The 17,230-nt window shown below is 41.9% G+C and overlaps 2 protein-coding genes across 4 annotated transcripts in view; one reads left to right on the top strand and one right to left on the bottom strand.

Moving 5' to 3' along the window:
- Window positions 1-17,230, bottom strand: part of LOC124128853 (multiple epidermal growth factor-like domains protein 10) — a 290,638-nt gene that overhangs the window by 88,020 nt on the left and 185,388 nt on the right. The window lies entirely within an intron of this gene.
- The window catches only part of LOC124124299 (nuclear GTPase SLIP-GC-like), a 58,012-nt gene continuing 57,578 nt past the window's right edge, over window positions 16,797-17,230 (top strand). For both annotated transcript variants that reach the window (XM_046487446.2, XM_046487445.2), the window contains exon 1: window positions 16,797-16,961. The gene's annotated coding sequence lies outside the window, so the exon portion shown is untranslated. The remainder of the gene's footprint in view (window positions 16,962-17,230) is intronic.

Here is a 17,230-nt window from a genome sequence, read left to right as displayed (position 1 = left end):
TGCTGTTATACTTCAGTTGTTGAAACTGAAGAGGGATAACAAGAATGTCCAACAGTGACGGATGTGTATGTTCTGCACCTGTTATATACTATTCCAAAAAAGAAACGCATAGGTGTTTCTGAATTTTTAAAAATCCTCTGATTCAAGAAAATGTCAACTGAATCGATAAAATATGTTATAAATCTGTTTATAGGAGACTTCTATGCAAATCTGTATTTTAAAAAGCCACCAAAACGCAAAACGTTGTGTTTGATAAGACGTTTTTCAAATTTCTGAAAACACATCACCAAAACGAAACTAAGCTTATTTTGCACGTGCAAAATGGGCCATGAGTTGCATGCTGTATCTGTCTATAAAATGCCATGTCGGATTCGAAATGTGAAATCAGTTTTGAAGAGTTTCACGACGGAATCATTATGCCACATCTAGACGCTGTGACTCGAAATATCGCCATTGGAAGACCAGGGGATGGTGCAGTTGCAAGACGTCGAAATGTAAGCCAGAGTGCGATTTCTCGACTCGCAACACGCTCCCATCTTACGGGTACCACAAACGACCGTCCGCGAACCGGAAGACCTCGAGTCATCACAGCAGCTCAGGATCGCTACATCCGGGTCCTCCATTTACGTGATCGTACTGTTACTGCTGAGAGCACAGCGGCCAGGGTGCCTGGACTTCGAAGGATATTAGGGCAAACAGTATGGAACAGACTGAGAGAGGTTGGACTGAGAGCCCAGAGACCCTACTTCGGGAACTTGTTACGACGTCAGCATTGCGTCCAACGTTTCCGCTGGTGCAATAACATGTCGGCCTTGAACTTACGAAACTGGAGGCGCATATGGTTCAGCGATGAATCTAGGTTTCTTCTACAGAAACGGGATGGACGAAACAGAGTTTACATACGGGTCAATGAACGTTATGCTCCTAACTGTGTACGTCAAGTGGACAGATTCGGTGGAGGAAGTGTCATAATGTGGGCGGTGATATCCTACAACAACCGTACAGATCTCATCCATGTCCAACGAAACCTGACGGCTGTGCGCTATAGGGACAATATTCTTCAGCAACACCTTCTCCCAGTCATTGACGTCCGACAGGAGTTATTCCAGCAAGACAACGTCAGGCCACATACAGCACGTGTCACCATGGAGTATCTGGCAAATAACAACATTCCTGTGCTTCCCTGACCATCTCGTTCCCCGGATCTCAACCCCATAGAACATCTTTGGGATGAACTTGCTCGGCGTCTACGTCAGCGTGTACGTCAACCTCAAACTCTTCAGGAGTAAGCTACATTTCTTCAGCAGGAGTGGAGGAGAATTCCTCAACCAGTTATACAGCGTCTGATCCAGTCCATGACGAGGCGGGTCCGAACTGTTATTCATGCACTTGGTGGACATGACAGGTACTGACACTTCTGTGGACGCTGAACAAAATCATGACCGTTTAGCCTGTGGTGATTATTATTATCGTATACACACGTGGTTCTGCCATGTGCACGTCAAATTTCATGCTCCTGAGTATGTTTGTTGAATAGTTATACACAGTTGAATTTAACCTTTGTCTCTTCAGATTTCTGCCTTATGCATTTCATTTTTGGAATAATATACATCAGGTGTTGAGTGTGACAGAGAGAAGCAAGGATGTGTACCAGCGGTGCATGTGCATGTGCTGTTATACATCAGGTTTGAATGTAACAGGTATAACAAGGATGTGCACCATTAGTGGATGTGTAAGTTCTGAAACTGTTATACGTCAGGTGTTGAGTGTGATAGGGAATAACAAGGTTGTGCATCAGTGGTGGGTGTGTATGTGCTGTTATACATCAGGTGTTAAGACTTACGGGGAATAACAAAAATGTTCACCATTAGTTGATGTGTAAATTCTACAACTGTTATACATCAGGTGTTAAGACTGACTTGTGTAACAAGGATGTGCAACAGTGGTGGATGTGTATGTTGTGCAGCTGTTATACATCAGGTGTTGAGACTGACTGGGGATAACAAGAATGTGCACAATTAGTGGATGTTTAAGTTCTACAACTGTTGTACATCAGGTGCTAAGACAGACGGGATTAACAAGGATGTGCACCAGTCGTGAAAGTGTGTGTTCTGCAGCTGTTATACATCAGATGACAGGGAGTAGCAAGAATGTTCACCAGTAGTGGATGTATATGTGCTGTTATACATTAGGTGTTGAGACTAATGGCGCATAACAATAATGTGCACCATTGGTGGATGTGTATGTTCTGCAGATATTATACATCAGTTGCTAAGACTGACAAGAATAACAAGGATGTACATTACTGGATGTGCAAGTTCTGCAGCTGTTTTACATCAGGTGTTGAGACTGACGTGGAATAACAAGGATGTGCGCTAGTGGTGGATGAGTATGTTCTGCAGCTGTAATACATCAGGTGTTGAGACTGACATGGAGTAACAAGGATGTGCACTAGTAGAGGATGTGTATCAGACATTAAATATATTCCCTGAAAATTTTAGGAATTTTACATATTCCCTGATTATACATATTCCCTGTTACATATATACATACATAAAGTTGTTGACGATGGTTCGGAGATAAACATTTAAACAGTTTACAAGTTACAGTTCAAGAAAACTATATGCCCTAACAGTCAGTCAGTATGGTCTTAACCCGCATGGTGTGAGCTGGCGCCGCACTGTGATAACGTCAAGGTTTTAAAAGATGGATGCGTTGTACATAAGTGTAACAACGTTTATATTTCTTCACACAGTGTTTCCAAATTGTATAACATGCACCTCGAGTTGAATGTCTTTACAACAGTATCTGAAGTCAAGAAATGCAAAAGATCTTTGCACTGCCGAGCCATCGATGACAGTGCTGGTATTGTTACTTTCCTACTTCTCTACATTAATCCTAATATGGAAGCAGCCGAATGTGGCAAGTAAAGTCAAGTAAGCGTCCTTGTTTGAAATCCAAATGTCAAAAAATTCAAATCACTGGAAAGTACATATCCTAACGTTGATAGACATATGAGATTTAAGTCGAAGTATACATTCATTGAGAATTTCCTTTTATATTTACCGATAAAAATTCCCGATGATATTGTCAGTGTTTTTGACGTCAAAACAAATTTGGCGGAAGTGGTCGTGATTTGTTCCTACCAGACTGCTTCAAATATTATGTTACAATACGAATGACAGTTTGGAACGTAAACTGACGTCCAAAAGAAACTTTACCAAATGAAAATATAAATTTCAGACAAAGTAAAAAAATATTTTCGATGAAGTCTATCTAAAACACATAACCTAAATACAACAATAGTGTATGCAGAAAATGTTAATCGTCTGTTGCCTGTTTTCGAGATAACATGCGAGAAAGTGAAAAACACGTGCACCACGGACAACTGCAAATGCACGTGCGGGTAAGGGTATAAAACAATTGAAACGGCAAGTCAGACATCCACAGTGATAAAAAAAACACAAAAGAAATGCCACGACTCACAGTCGAACAACGTGAGCGAGCCTTGGGTATGGTACAGATGGGAGCCACCCACGCCCATATTGCACGAACCTTCGGTTGCACCCGTGTTGCCGTTACGAACTTGATGCAACGTTACAGACAGACAGGGCGGACCGCTGACAGGCCAAGAACAGGCAGACCCAGGGTGACCACGTCCCATGATGACCGGAACTTGCGTACCTTGCACCTTCGAAAACGCTTTCTGACAGTGACGTCATCAGCGACAAATGCCTTAGGTCACAGGGTTAGTCGACAGACAGTGGCCAGGAGACTCAGGGCTCATGGAATCAGGGCTCTTAGACCACACAGAGGACAGCTATTGACAGTGCAAGATCGTCGTCTGCGATTGAGATGGGCCCGGACTGTACAACGTTGGCAACGACGTGACTGGCAGAGGGTTGTCTTCACTGACGAAAGTCGATTCTGTATGTTTAGCTTAAGGGCTGATGGAAGACAACGTGTTTACCGCCGAAGGGGTGAACGAACGGCGGCGTGTTACGTGCAGGAGGTCGTTCCATATGGTGGAGGGAGTGACATGGTGTCGGGAGGGATCTGTGGGCAGGAGAGGACACCGCTGGTCATCGTTGACGGAAACTTGACAACTCAGCGGTACATGGATAACATTCTTCGTCCAGTTGTCCTACCATTTCCCTAACATCAGCCACGTGGTGTCCTTTATCAGCATGACAACGCTAGAGCCCACACAGCCAGAATTGTCACTAACTGCCTCGCAGCCAACAACGTCAACGGCCTGCCGTGGCCTGCACGCTCACCCGACATGTCCCCCATAGAACACCTCTAGGACTTGATGGATCGTCGTGTTTGACAACGACCACACTCTCTAGCCAACCGGCGAGAACTGATGTTGGCCCTCCAAGAAGAATGGCGTCAAATCCCACGTGACCTCATCAGACGACTGACTGTTTCTGTGCGTCAAAGAGTTTTTGTGTGTATTGAGGCATTTGGTGGTCACACACGCTACTAATGACTTGTTATTGAACGTGAGCGATTGTTTATGTACTCTGCCTATTGTCCATGATTGTGAAAGCTCGAGGTTTGTACCACACCCAACTTTGGTGGGCTCTGACGTCATTCTCGGTCGCGGTATGATTGTCATTTCCAGTGTTGATTATGTTGATAGATTGATCTTCTCAATACACTGTACTTCATGCATGCATGTTTTGTTGTTTTTTAGCAATAGTGATTTCAAACTCTGGTAAAGTTTCTTTTGGACGTCAGTTTATATCTTGAAGAAATCCCGGTTACGTCCATGTAGGCTTCAGAGCCTGTGCTCTTTCATTAGTGATAAAAACAACTTTGGGGTAATTGACATCGGACATTAATTTCTAACATTAACAGCCCTAACAATACTCAAATTGACATCGCTCAATATCGGACATCATCATTATTTCTTAATACACTATTCAAAAAAAGAAACACATAGGTGTTTTGAGAATTCCAATTAGATTTTTTTCCCAAGCAATCGTCATTAAGACAATTCTTATGTTTGATTCCCGTTAATCATGTTATGTTTGTTGTGCATTGCGCGCAAACACATCTCAAAATGTTTTTTGTAAACGTTTATCTGTAAAAATGCAAAGGATGCACGGAAACTGCTTTCAGAAAAAGTTTTCAGCACAATGCACGTGCAAAATGTTGATAACAAGAGTAGAGACTATAAAAGACCGTACAAAAGTCATCAGTTCAAAACGAATTTTCTGACGTGAACGGCGATCGAAAAATGCCAAGATTAACTGCAGCTGACTGAAATATCGCCATTGGACGTTTGGAAGCAGGGGAGTCCCAGTCTGCCGTTGCAAGACACTTCAACGTTCACCAAAGCATCATATCTCCACTATGGGATCGATATACCCGCACTAATTCGACTCAAGATCATCCCAGAAGTGGAAAACCAAGAGTGACCACCCATGCTCAGGACCGGTACATCCGGTTCCATCATCTTCGGAATCGATTTGCTTCAGCAACGGACACTGCAGGACAAGTGCCTGGTATGTGAAGAATTTCCGACCAAACCATCAGAAATCGTCTGAGGGAAGTGTGAAGTCGAGCGGGACGACCAAACGTTGGACCTGTCTTGCGACTTCTACCCCCGCAACAACATGTCCGGTGGTGCAGAGTACTGGCATGAGTACAAGCAAGGGATCTCAGGAACTAGCGACGCGATTGGTTCAGCATGAATGTCCTTCCATGGCCGTCCAAATCGCCTGATCTCAACCCGATTGAACATTTGTGGGACGAACTTGATCGACGCGTCCGTCCACGTCACCAGCGACCCCACACACTGGCACAACTCGCCAACGCCTTACAGGAGGAATGGCGTAGAATTCCCCACGAAAAAAATCAGTGTTTTCGTATCCTGGATGACTTCTCAGAGTTCAGAGTTCAGATTCAGTTATATCAGAGTCCATAAATGAATATCCATCAATAGAATTATGAAGAAGTTCATCGATAGTTGTATAGAAATCAATATAGTCATCAATATCACCCATGCCTCCAAATAAAGTCTCAAAGTGACATATTCAGTCCTTTGCTGTGATTGAGTTTGGTTTATGGTCTGGTTCAAGAAAGCATGTTCACAGAAGGCTTCTTTTAATTTTTCAACAAACATATTAAATGCATAATCCATTTTCTCCATACATAAGTCTTTATAATATTTTCGAGCTGATATATATTGCTGTCTGACAAATTTACTGTTACTGGGATGAAATGCGCGAAGCCATCGACGAGTGGTTTCACGTGCTTCCCGACTGTCTTGGTCATACCAGTTGCCTCCCCTTGATCTATTGTTGTTTGCACGAGTTGTGATAATCCTGCCGCAGGTGTTTGCACAGGTTGTCATCATGCTTGTAAACATTGAAGCCGCATTATCAATGTTTTGCTGAATCAGCTGGAAATTTAAATCCTGAAGAACTAAAACAGGTAGATTAATGTACTTGGTAGTGTTCTCATCGTTGAAGTCATCTTTCCATATGAATCGTTGTTTTGGTGACAAATGTCCATATGTATTAGTATATGTACCGTTTCTTTGGACAGAACTAGCAAACGTGAAGATTCTACTTGATTACACACTGTAAACGATGTACAGTATGGAAAGGAATGTTCTGTAGCCATAACGTGGTCGACTACACTCTTACCGTCGTTAGCTATATATGTTATCTTTCCATATCCTGCGTCGTCACCAGGCCTACCGTTACAGATTCTGAAACCAATTGTTTTGCACAAATATAGTAATTTAAGACCTATGTACAGCGCAATCTTGTGAAACACATGGAAGGAACTCACATTCTTCGATACAGGGAAGGTCATCATCTATAGGTAAATATGAAATGTCATCATTATTGATAAAATCATGGCAAGCACTATTCCCCGACCTGGCATTCAGATCTCCCATTACAATGATATGACAACCTTGATGATTTGTTTGATTTGTTTGATGTCCCTTTCCAGCATATCCAACACAGGTTCTGCTGAATGTACACTTCAGTAGACTGGGGTGTGATGCTGCAGTTTGTATGAAGATCCCAACATGACGCAAGCTTGTCTTTTATCAACAGCGGAAGTCCTCCAGAGTTTCTAAAAGCACCAGCGTGTCTTGGTCTGGTTTTACTGTATTGGGTGTTACCAGGAAGACTAAATATATCATTCTGACCTGCCCACATTGCCACAATTCCTATGACAACACAAAAGAGGACAAAGTCAATAAATGAGGGTATTTCCAATTTCTTCTGTAAATCTTCAAAATTCCACACTATACAGTTACTAACAGTTGTGTCATTAGTATTGCAAGGGCATTGACAGACTTGTTATTTTCACTCTGCCTCCATCAACTCTGGATTTCTGAGGTAAAGGTTCTCACACGTGTAAGTAACAGGTTGACCACATCAGTCCATGTAGAGCATGTAGAGTTTATTGTCTATCTGTAGTTTGTCATGTTTCAAAGTAGAAACCTTGCCTTCTTCCCTCGACTTTCTCCAAGAAGGGATTGAAGGTGTTTCGAGTACGTCTCACTGCATCTGTATAATCGTCGGAGATCCCTATGTTATGCCTTTTCAGTTTCTTAACTTGGCTCATGATAGTGGCTTTCTGTTTTGGAGTCCTGAACGTAGCTAGAATGTGCCTTGGTCCACTTGATTTCGTCGGTAGCTGACTCACTCTGTCAAATATTGCTTCTTCCTGTACTTCCATGTTATCAACAATCACACCAAGCAGTTTATTCTCTTCTGTTAACTATCCAAATGTCTCCTCAGCGTTACAAACAATTACAATGTCCTTCCTCTGCTGGCTATCCAGCATGTCCACTTTACGAGTGAAGTTAGTAAGTTGGTCCAGAATCTGTACCTCTGTCTCTACTTGAGTTATCATAGTGTTCATTTTCTCGAAATTAGTTGGCATGTCCCTCCTCATGCCATTTCTTCTTTCAAGCTCGGATTCCGTGAGCTGTCCAATGTAGCTCGTCTTGTAGTTCGTCCTGAGCCGGTGCCTGGGCTGCTCTCAGCATCATTGGTCATTATAATAAGCAATGAGATGCACACTAAGAGTGTTGTTCTCAGTGCCAGGCTTGAGCCTTGCAGCATGTGCAACATGACGACACGCATGACTGACCGTCGTCTTGCGCTGCCACTCATAAATGCTGAAACGTTGCCAGGTAACATCCAACATGTCCTCTATATGTCTTCAAATAGCAGCCCGTTTTCTTCTTAATTACCACGGTGCCTTGCGAGGTTTTGTTGGTTGTTTTAACAGGTCAAATCAGTAATTTCGACCAAGCTTGTTCATATAATGTTATCACCCTCTGACGAGGTGGCCTTCAATGGCTTACAATCAACAGATGAAGTATTCGACACATACTGTTAATTACTGCGTTGAAATTCCAATGTTCTCTACAGTCCACTTGACTCCAAATGAGATCGACGAATTGCAAAATAACTCGAAAACCAAAAAAGTGTATGAAACATCAATACGGTACTTGACCATGAATACCCTGTGCCCAACAAAATCTGAATTTTGTTTATTTTAAGACCCATGACGGATGAAGTTCTCTAAGAAACTATCATGTAATTTTGTAGGGAAATGTGTACATGACACGTAGGGGGGACAAACCGTGGAAGGCACAGCGCAAGCACGCATGCACTGCACGTTCTGTGGTAGGGGAAATGACAGAGTGTTAGAGGGGCCGTCTCATGATAATTTTAGTCGCAATCTGACTCGCTCATGCCATAGATCTCGTCGTCGGAACTGCTGGTACCTGAACAGACTGCCACTATTATAGGTTGGACTGTTGCTGGCCGTAGTCCATCTCGTAACCAATAACATGGCTCCACCTCGTCAACGACTGTGGCCACACAACGCCTCCATGTTTCTACTGTTACCCGACCAAGTGATTCCTTTACGAGTTGTTCAACGTCTCGTAATTTGAACGTTGTGTTCGATCGTCCAACGTCACCCTTGACGATGCCCCATACCAACTCGATTGGATTCAGGTCGCAGTGGTAAGGTGGCAGTCGTAAGACAGCGTGACCCAGACCCTTGATGAAACTGTCAACTTTGTACATGGGGTCAGGTTTCATAGTTTTGATGATTTCATAGAGCTGTGGTTTCGTCGCTCCAGAAGGAAAGGTAATGTTCCTCCGTTGCAGCCAAGTAACCATGTCTCCTTTACGGTTATTAGAGGTTGGAGTCTTGCTTTCTGGATCCTGCACACTATGATACGGTGCATTGTCCATGACAATGTGAGACTTGGTAGGCAAAGCAGGGACTAATTTATCTTTCACTCACTCCAGAAATACATTGCCGTTCATTTATGTGTGGTAGTCCCTGTTGTCTTTGGCCTCTCTACATCCCGTAAAAATTAATTATCTATTGGCGTAAAACCAAATAAAAGTATGGTTGGATTTATGTCAAAACATGATGTACATTTACATCTAATATCCAAAAAGTCGTATGAAGCAACTAGGAGCTACCAATTTGCTGAATGCCATCTTTTTAACATATATACTAAGTACCTATGTTCTGACTCAACTTTTATCAGGATCTGTTTATACAACTGTCTCCGGTACCTGTTGTCCGTATCTGTGATCCTGTTGTTCTGTTACAGAATTACCCAATGTATCCATCTATGAACCCAAGGGTACATCCCCCGTTGAGTTGGTTGCACTTGGTGCTGATGCAGTTCAGGCTACAAAGTTGATCACAGAGGTCACCATGCCGACCCTAGTGGTTAAAGCGTTTGCTCATCACGCCGTAGACCCGGGTTCGATTCCCGACATGGGTACAATGTGTGAAGCTCATTTCTGGTGTCCCCCGCCGTGATATTGCTGGAATATTGCTAAAAGCGGCGTAAAACTATACTCACTCACTCACCATGCCGACCACGAACACAACCTTATAAACACTTCCCAGTGTCTTTGTGACAAGGTCGAAGGTTTCTCCCTAGGTGAAGTCCACAGTGATCTGAACATCGCCGGTCGCAGTTGTGTCCATACTTGCCCCACTCGCACACCGTGACACCCTGTCCTGCAGAAACTGAAAGCACAAGTTTATTTGAAGTTATTGAGGACAATGGTTGGATTAAACTTTCAAGAGAGAATATTTACTTCTCTTGAATGAAGATCTGTGTTTTAAACTTAAACATATAATCACATGGAAAAGGAATCTAATAAGTGTGCATATTTCTCGTGTAGAAAGTCCTGCAAAAGTCTAAATGAAAACAACTTAAAGAAATGTCATCTATTAACCATTCCTTGTTAGTTCGTCCCAAATGGAGACAGAATTGAAAAAATAAGGATAAATTTCATATTTATATTCTTATCGTATCTCCTAATCTTTTCTTCTCCGATCGTGTGGAAACGTGATTGAACCATGTTTCCAGCTTCTGAAATAAAAGCATTCACCCGATGCAGTGATGGCCTTCGCTACCTGCTGGGAGAAACCTTTTGCGATGAGAGATTTCTGGAGATTATCCAAACGCAGAGATGTAACGTTGTAAGGGATGGATGGAGCCACAGAGAGCGACGTTGAAGGAGTAGGTCGTCGCGGAGCGGAAGTTGATGAAGTGTGCCGAGGGAAGTGTGCCAAAACCTCTGTAGAGGTTGGAACATCATAGTCGGTGGTGCGTTCAGCGGTAGTCAATAACCTTGTTGCACTAGCTGTGTCACAAAGGGGTCTGCAAGAATGGTCCAATTGCTTACAAATAACCCCAGTGTTCCGCCTACGGACGTTGCTGTAACGGGAACAGCTGGAGGCGGAAGTTCACAGTCGCGCTGTTTTGAAAAGGAGTCAGTTTCCTGCTAAATCTCGACCTCTGGAAGGTTTATCGGAGCCCTTTGGTCTGGTAAAGGTGATGAAAAATATACTTGTATGAATATCACCGATGTTCAACAACAAAGATTGACAAGGTACTCTATTTGCCAGTCCACAGGGACTGGCAGTCACATGAATTACCGGTCCTTGTCAAATTTTACCGGTAAAAAACGGGTAATTACCAGTAAACGGGAACACTGTCATTTTAAAATATTTTGCATTCTTTACTTTAGTTTTATCCTAAGTTTAATTAAAGTGCTTACAGCGTCAACTTGTGGAGCATGGTACTGCCCAAGCCTAGCAGTGTAAGGACTGTCTGAAGTGTGACAGTGTAGTTCTCCATCATCCATTATTTGCAGTGCTAGTTCATGCCCAAAGCCACACCACCTCAATTTGCTGAAGAGAACTGTTTTGGGGAAGGATCTTCCTTTCTCCTGTAAGAACAATATTTGTTTCTTAACACTGGCTCTGGTCTAATATTTTGTGAAGTAGTTTTCAACAATCTATGAATAAAATCTAATTATCTCTTTATCAGTTTCAATAACCTTGTTGAAATTTTATAGATATTTGTAACAAAAAAGGTGCAGAGAAACATTAAATTTAAATATAATTTTTTTTCAATAGACCATTATTTTTATGCATACAAATATAATCATTTATCTATAAGTGGTCAGGTATCAACATCATATTACACATTTCAAATAAAATTCACTGGCACTGTTTGTAAGTATTCATCTTGTAAAATAACCTAATCAGTTGCAGTGGTGGGATATTTCTTTAGCTTTAATTCCATTAGTATGGGCTTGAGAAATTCTTCATATGCTTCTTCTGGTGTTTTATTTACAGAGTTATGGGAAGGTCTACTGTTCACTGAGTAAAACAGGTTTGGGCGATCACATGATGCGGATACTAAGCTGTAGTTAGCACAAAACCGAAGATATTTTCCAATGTGTTTTTTGTCGTTTTTTTAGCTGTTGCTGTCAAAGCAACAACTTTTGCTTGTGGTAGTATAGCCCGTAACAAGTCCAGTTGTCGATAATCAGTGCGGAAACTCTCACCCCACGTTCCAATGCAGTGAGCCTCATCCACAATGATATGCGATACCTTCTCCTGATATATTTCTTTTTTTTAGCTCACCAAGGAACCCCTTCTGTAACAAGTGCTCAGGGTGCCCAAGAATATATGTTGGCCTATGGGACATGACACTTTCGAATCCAAAACGCTCTGGTATAATTCGCGTACACCTTTGGCCGTAATACTTAGCCTTTTCATGGATGATTGCATTCAGGGGACTCACAACCAAAATGGATGTTAAATATTCCTGCAAAGGGAATTTGCATATCATAGTGCACGAACAAGCTGCCTGACAACGCCTGACTCCAATATAATAAGGAATCAATTCATATGCCAGACTTTTACCGAAACCAGTCGGCAGAACAGTTATTACATCACCGTTTTCTGAAGCGAAAACAGTGTCAATTTGCTGTTTCTTCAAACAAAACACATACAGAAGTATCTAAATCTACAGAGTATCGAATTAATGCACATTTAAGTGCATTAACTCTATTCAACATGTCTTCAATTTTCGCCATTGAACTAGTAAAATGTATAAAGAAATACAGTAGTTTGAACGCTCAGCCGAAACGTAAACATAGCAGACGAAGCGTCGTGGTCAAAAAATAGCAACCATTAGAAACGCACGTAACAGAGCCATTATGTCATTCGTTCACAGCCATTGTCTCATTGGCCTGTACCGGCTCAATATTGTGATATTGGAGACGGGATCAGCTTACTCATTTACCACCACCACGGAAATCGCGGCCGAAATCCCTCTAAGCCACCCACAACGCGGAAGTTAACAGTATTTTGAAGCTCGATTGGCAGCAAATGCGGATGCAAGGTACGTAGCAGGGCTTCATGACCACAGGAACTCGTTATTGGCCAGTAAATTCCATTACGACCCTTATGCAAATCCTTGTCGTCATAACAAACAGTTCATCATAATAGTGAAAAAAGGGCCCTTGACGTTTACAGTAACAATATCTTAATTAATCCTTTCCATAAGTTCTCTGCACAGAAATCATGGAACATTATGTCATGAACACAGGAACTCGTTATTGGTCAGTAAATAAAAATATATACCTCCTATATGTAAGTAGAGAAAAGGAGCGTCACTCGCCATCTTGCCGGTTTGTTTACATTCGATCTCCATGGCGATTTTTTTATACGCTTATTGACAAGCGTCTGTGCGTAGATTGATCGATAATACATTGTGGCCACACAACGCCTCCATGTTTCTACTGTTACCCAACCAAGTGATTCCTTTACGAGTTGTTCAACGTCTCGTAATTTGAACGTTGTGTTCGATCGTCCAACGTCACCCTTGACGATACCCCGTACCAAGTCAATTGGATTCAGGTCGCAGTGGTAAGGTGGCAGTCGTAAGACAGCGTGACCCAGACCTTTGATGAAACTGTCAACTTTGTACATGGGGTCAGGTTTCATAGTTTTGATGATTTCATAGAGCTGTGGTTTCGTCGCTCCAGAAGGAAAGGTAATGTTCCTCCGTTGCAGCCAAGTAACCATGTCTCCTTTACGGTTATTAGAGGTTGGAGTCTTGCTTTCTGGATCCTGCACACTATGATACGGTGCATTGTCCATGACAATGTGAGACTTGGTAGGCAAAGCAGGGACTAATTTATCTTTCACTCACTCCAGAAATACATTGCCGTTCATTTATGTGTGGTAGTCCCTGTTGTCTTTGGCCTCTCTACATCCCGTAAAAATTAATTATCTATTGGCGTAAAACCAAATAAAAGTATGGTTGGATTTATGTCAAAACATGATGTACATTTACATCTAATATCCAAAAAGTCGTATGAAGCAACTAGGAGCTACCAATTTGCTGAATGCCATCTTTTTAACATATATACTAAGTACCTATGTTCTGACTCAACTTTTATCAGGATCTGTTTATACAACTGTCTCCGGTACCTGTTGTCTGTATCTGTGATCCTGTTGTTCTGTTACAGAATTACCCAATGTATCCATCTATGAACCCAAGGGTACATCCCCCGTTGAGTTGGTTGCACTTGGTGCTGATGCAGTTCAGGCTACAAAGTTGATCACAGCGGTCACCATGCCGACCCTAGTGGTTAAAGCGTTTGCTCATCACGCCGTAGACCCGGGTTCGATTCCCGACATGGGTACAATGTGTGAAGCTCATTTCTGGTGTCCCCCGCCGTGATATTGCTGGAATATTGCTAAAAGCGGCGTAAAACTATACTCACTCACTCACCATGCCGACCACGAACACAACCTTATACACATTTCCCAGTGTCTTTGTGACAAGGCCGAAGGTTTCTCCCTAGGTGAAGTCCACAGTGATCTGAACATCGCCGGTCGCAGTTGTGTCCATACTTGCCCCACTCGCACACCGTGACACCCTGTCCTGCAGAAACTGAAAGCACAAGTTTATTTGAAGTTATTGAGGACAATGGTTGGATTAAACTTTCAAGAGAGAATATTTACTTCTCTTGAATGAAGATCTGTGTTTTAAACTTAAAAATATAATCACATGGAAAAGGAATCTAATAAGTGTGCATATTTCTCGTGTAGAAAGTCCTGCAAAAGTCTAAATGAAAACAACTTAAAGAAATGTCATCTATTAACCATTACTTGTTAGTTCGTCCCAAATGGAGACAGAATTGTAAAAATAAGGATAAATTTCATATTTATATTCTTATCGTATCTCCTAATCTTTTCTTCTCCGATCGTGTGGAAACGTGATTGAACCATGTTTCCAGCTTCTGAAATAAAAGCATTCACCCGATGCAGTGATGGCCTTCGCTACCTGCTGGGAGAAACCTTTTGCGATGAGAGATTTCTGGAGATTATCCAAACGCAGAGATGTAACGTTGTAAGGGATGGATGGAGCCACAGAGAGCGACGTTGAAGGAGTAGGTCGTCGCGGAGCGGAAGTTGATGAAGTGTGCCGAGGGAAGTGTGCCAAAACCTCTGTAGAGGTTGGAACATCATAGTCGGTGGTGCGTTCAGCGGTAGTCAATTACCTTGTTGCACTAGCTGTGTCACAAAGGGGTCTGCAAGAATGGTCCAATTGCTTACAAATAACCCCAGTGTTCCGCCTACGGACATTGCTGTAACGGGAACAGCTGGAGGCGGAAGTTCACAGTCGCGCTGTTTTGAAAAGGAGTCAGTTTCCTGCTAAATCTCGACCTCTGGAAGGTTTATCGGAGCCCTTTGGTCTGGTAAAGGTGATGAAAAATATACTTGTATGAATATCACCGATGTTCAACAACAAAGATTGATAAGGTACTCTATTTGCCAGTCCACAGGGACTGGCAGTCACATGAATTACCGGTCCTTGTCAAATTTTACCGGTAAAAAACGGGTAATTACCAGTAAACGGGAACACTGTCATTTTAAAATATTTTGCATTCTTTACTTTAGTTTTATCCTAAGTTTAATTAAAGTGCTTACAGCGTCAACTTGTGGAGCATGGTACTGCCCAAGCCTAGCAGTGTAAGGACTGTCTGAAGTGTGACAGTGTAGTTCTCCATCATCCATTATTTGCAGTGCTAGTTCATGCCCAAAGCCACACCACCTCAATTTGCTGAAGAGAACTGTTTTGGGGAAGGATCTTCCTTTCTCCTGTAAGAACAATATTTGTTTCTTAACACTGGCTCTGGTCTAATATTTTGTGAAGTAGTTTTCAACAATCTATGAATAAAATCTAATTATCTCTTTATCAGTTTCAATAACCTTGTTGAAATTTTATAGATATTTGTAACAAAAAAGGTGCAGAGAAACATTAAATTTAGATATAATTTTTTTTCAATAGACCGTTCTTTTTATGCATACAAATATAATCATTTATCTATAAGTGGTCAGGTATCAACATCATATTACACATTTCAAATAAAATTCACTGGCACTGTTTGTAAGTATTCATCTTGTAAAATAACCTAATCAGTTGCAGTGGTGGGATATTTCTTTAGCTTTAATTCCATTAGTATGGGCTTGAGAAATTCTTCATATGCTTCTTCTGGTGTTTTATTTACAGAGTTATGGGAAGGTCTACTGTTCACTGAGTAAAACAGGTTTGGGCGATCACATGATGCGGATACTAAGCTGTAGTTAGCACGAAACCGAAGATATTTTGCAATGTGTTTTTTGTCGTTTTTTTAGCTGTTGCTGTCAAAGCAACAACTTTTGCTTGTGGTAGTATAGCCCGTAACAAGTCCAGTTGTCGATAATCAGTGCGGAAACTCTCACCCCACGTTCCAATGCAGTGAGCCTCATCCACAATGATATGCGATACCTTCTCCTGATATATTTCTTTTTTTTAGCTCACCAAGGAACCCCTTCTGTAACAAGTGCTCAGGGTGCCCAAGAATATATGTTGGCCTATGGGACATGACACTTTCGAATCCAAAACGCTCTGGTATAATTCGCATACACCTTTGGCCGTAATACTTAGCCTTTTCATGGATGATTGCATTCAGGGGACTCACAACCAATATGGATGTTAAATATTCCTGCAAAGGGAATTTGCATATCATAGTGCACGAACAAGCTGCCTGACAACGCCTGACTCCCATATAATAAGGAATCAATTCATATGCCAGACTTTTACCGAAACCAGTCGGCAGAACAGTTATTACATCACCGTTTTCTGAAGCGTAAACAGTGTCAATTTGCTGTTTCTTCAAACAAAACACATACAGAAGTATCTAAATCTACAGAGTATCGAATTAATGCACATTTAAGTGCATTAACTCTATTCAACATGTCTTCAATTTTCGCCATTGAACTAGTAAAATGTATAAAGAAATACAGTAGTTTGAACGCTCAGCCGAAACGTAAACATAGCAGACGAAGCATCGTGGTCTAAAAAAAGCAACCATTAGAAACGCACGTAACAGAGCCATTATGTCATTCGTTCACAGCCATTGTCTCATTGGCCTGTACCGGCTCAATATTGTGATATTGGAGACGGGATCAGCTTAGTCATTCACCACCACCACGGAAATCGCGGCCGAAATCCCTCTAAGCCACCCACAACGCGGAAGTTAACAGTATTTTGAAGCTCGATTGGCAGCAAATGCGGATGCAAGGTACGTAGTAGGGCTTCATGACCACAGGAACTCGTTATTGGCCAGTAAATTCCATTACGACCCTTATGCAAATCCTTGTCGTCAAAACAAACAGTTCATCATAATAGTGAAAAAAGGGCCCTTGACGTTTACAGTAACAATATCTTAATTAATCCTTTCCATAAGATCTCTGCACAGAAATCATGGAACATTATGTCATGAACACAGGAACTCGTTATTGGTCAGTAAATAAAAATATATACCCCCTATATGTAAGTAGAGAAAAGGAG

The sequence above is a fragment of the Haliotis rufescens genome, unplaced genomic scaffold, assembly GCF_023055435.1.
Source record: "Haliotis rufescens isolate VD_foot unplaced genomic scaffold, xgHalRufe1.0.p SCAF_88, whole genome shotgun sequence".
NCBI lineage: Eukaryota > Metazoa > Mollusca > Gastropoda > Lepetellida > Haliotidae > Haliotis > Haliotis rufescens.
This window is presented reverse-complemented; position numbering and strand designations above follow the sequence as displayed.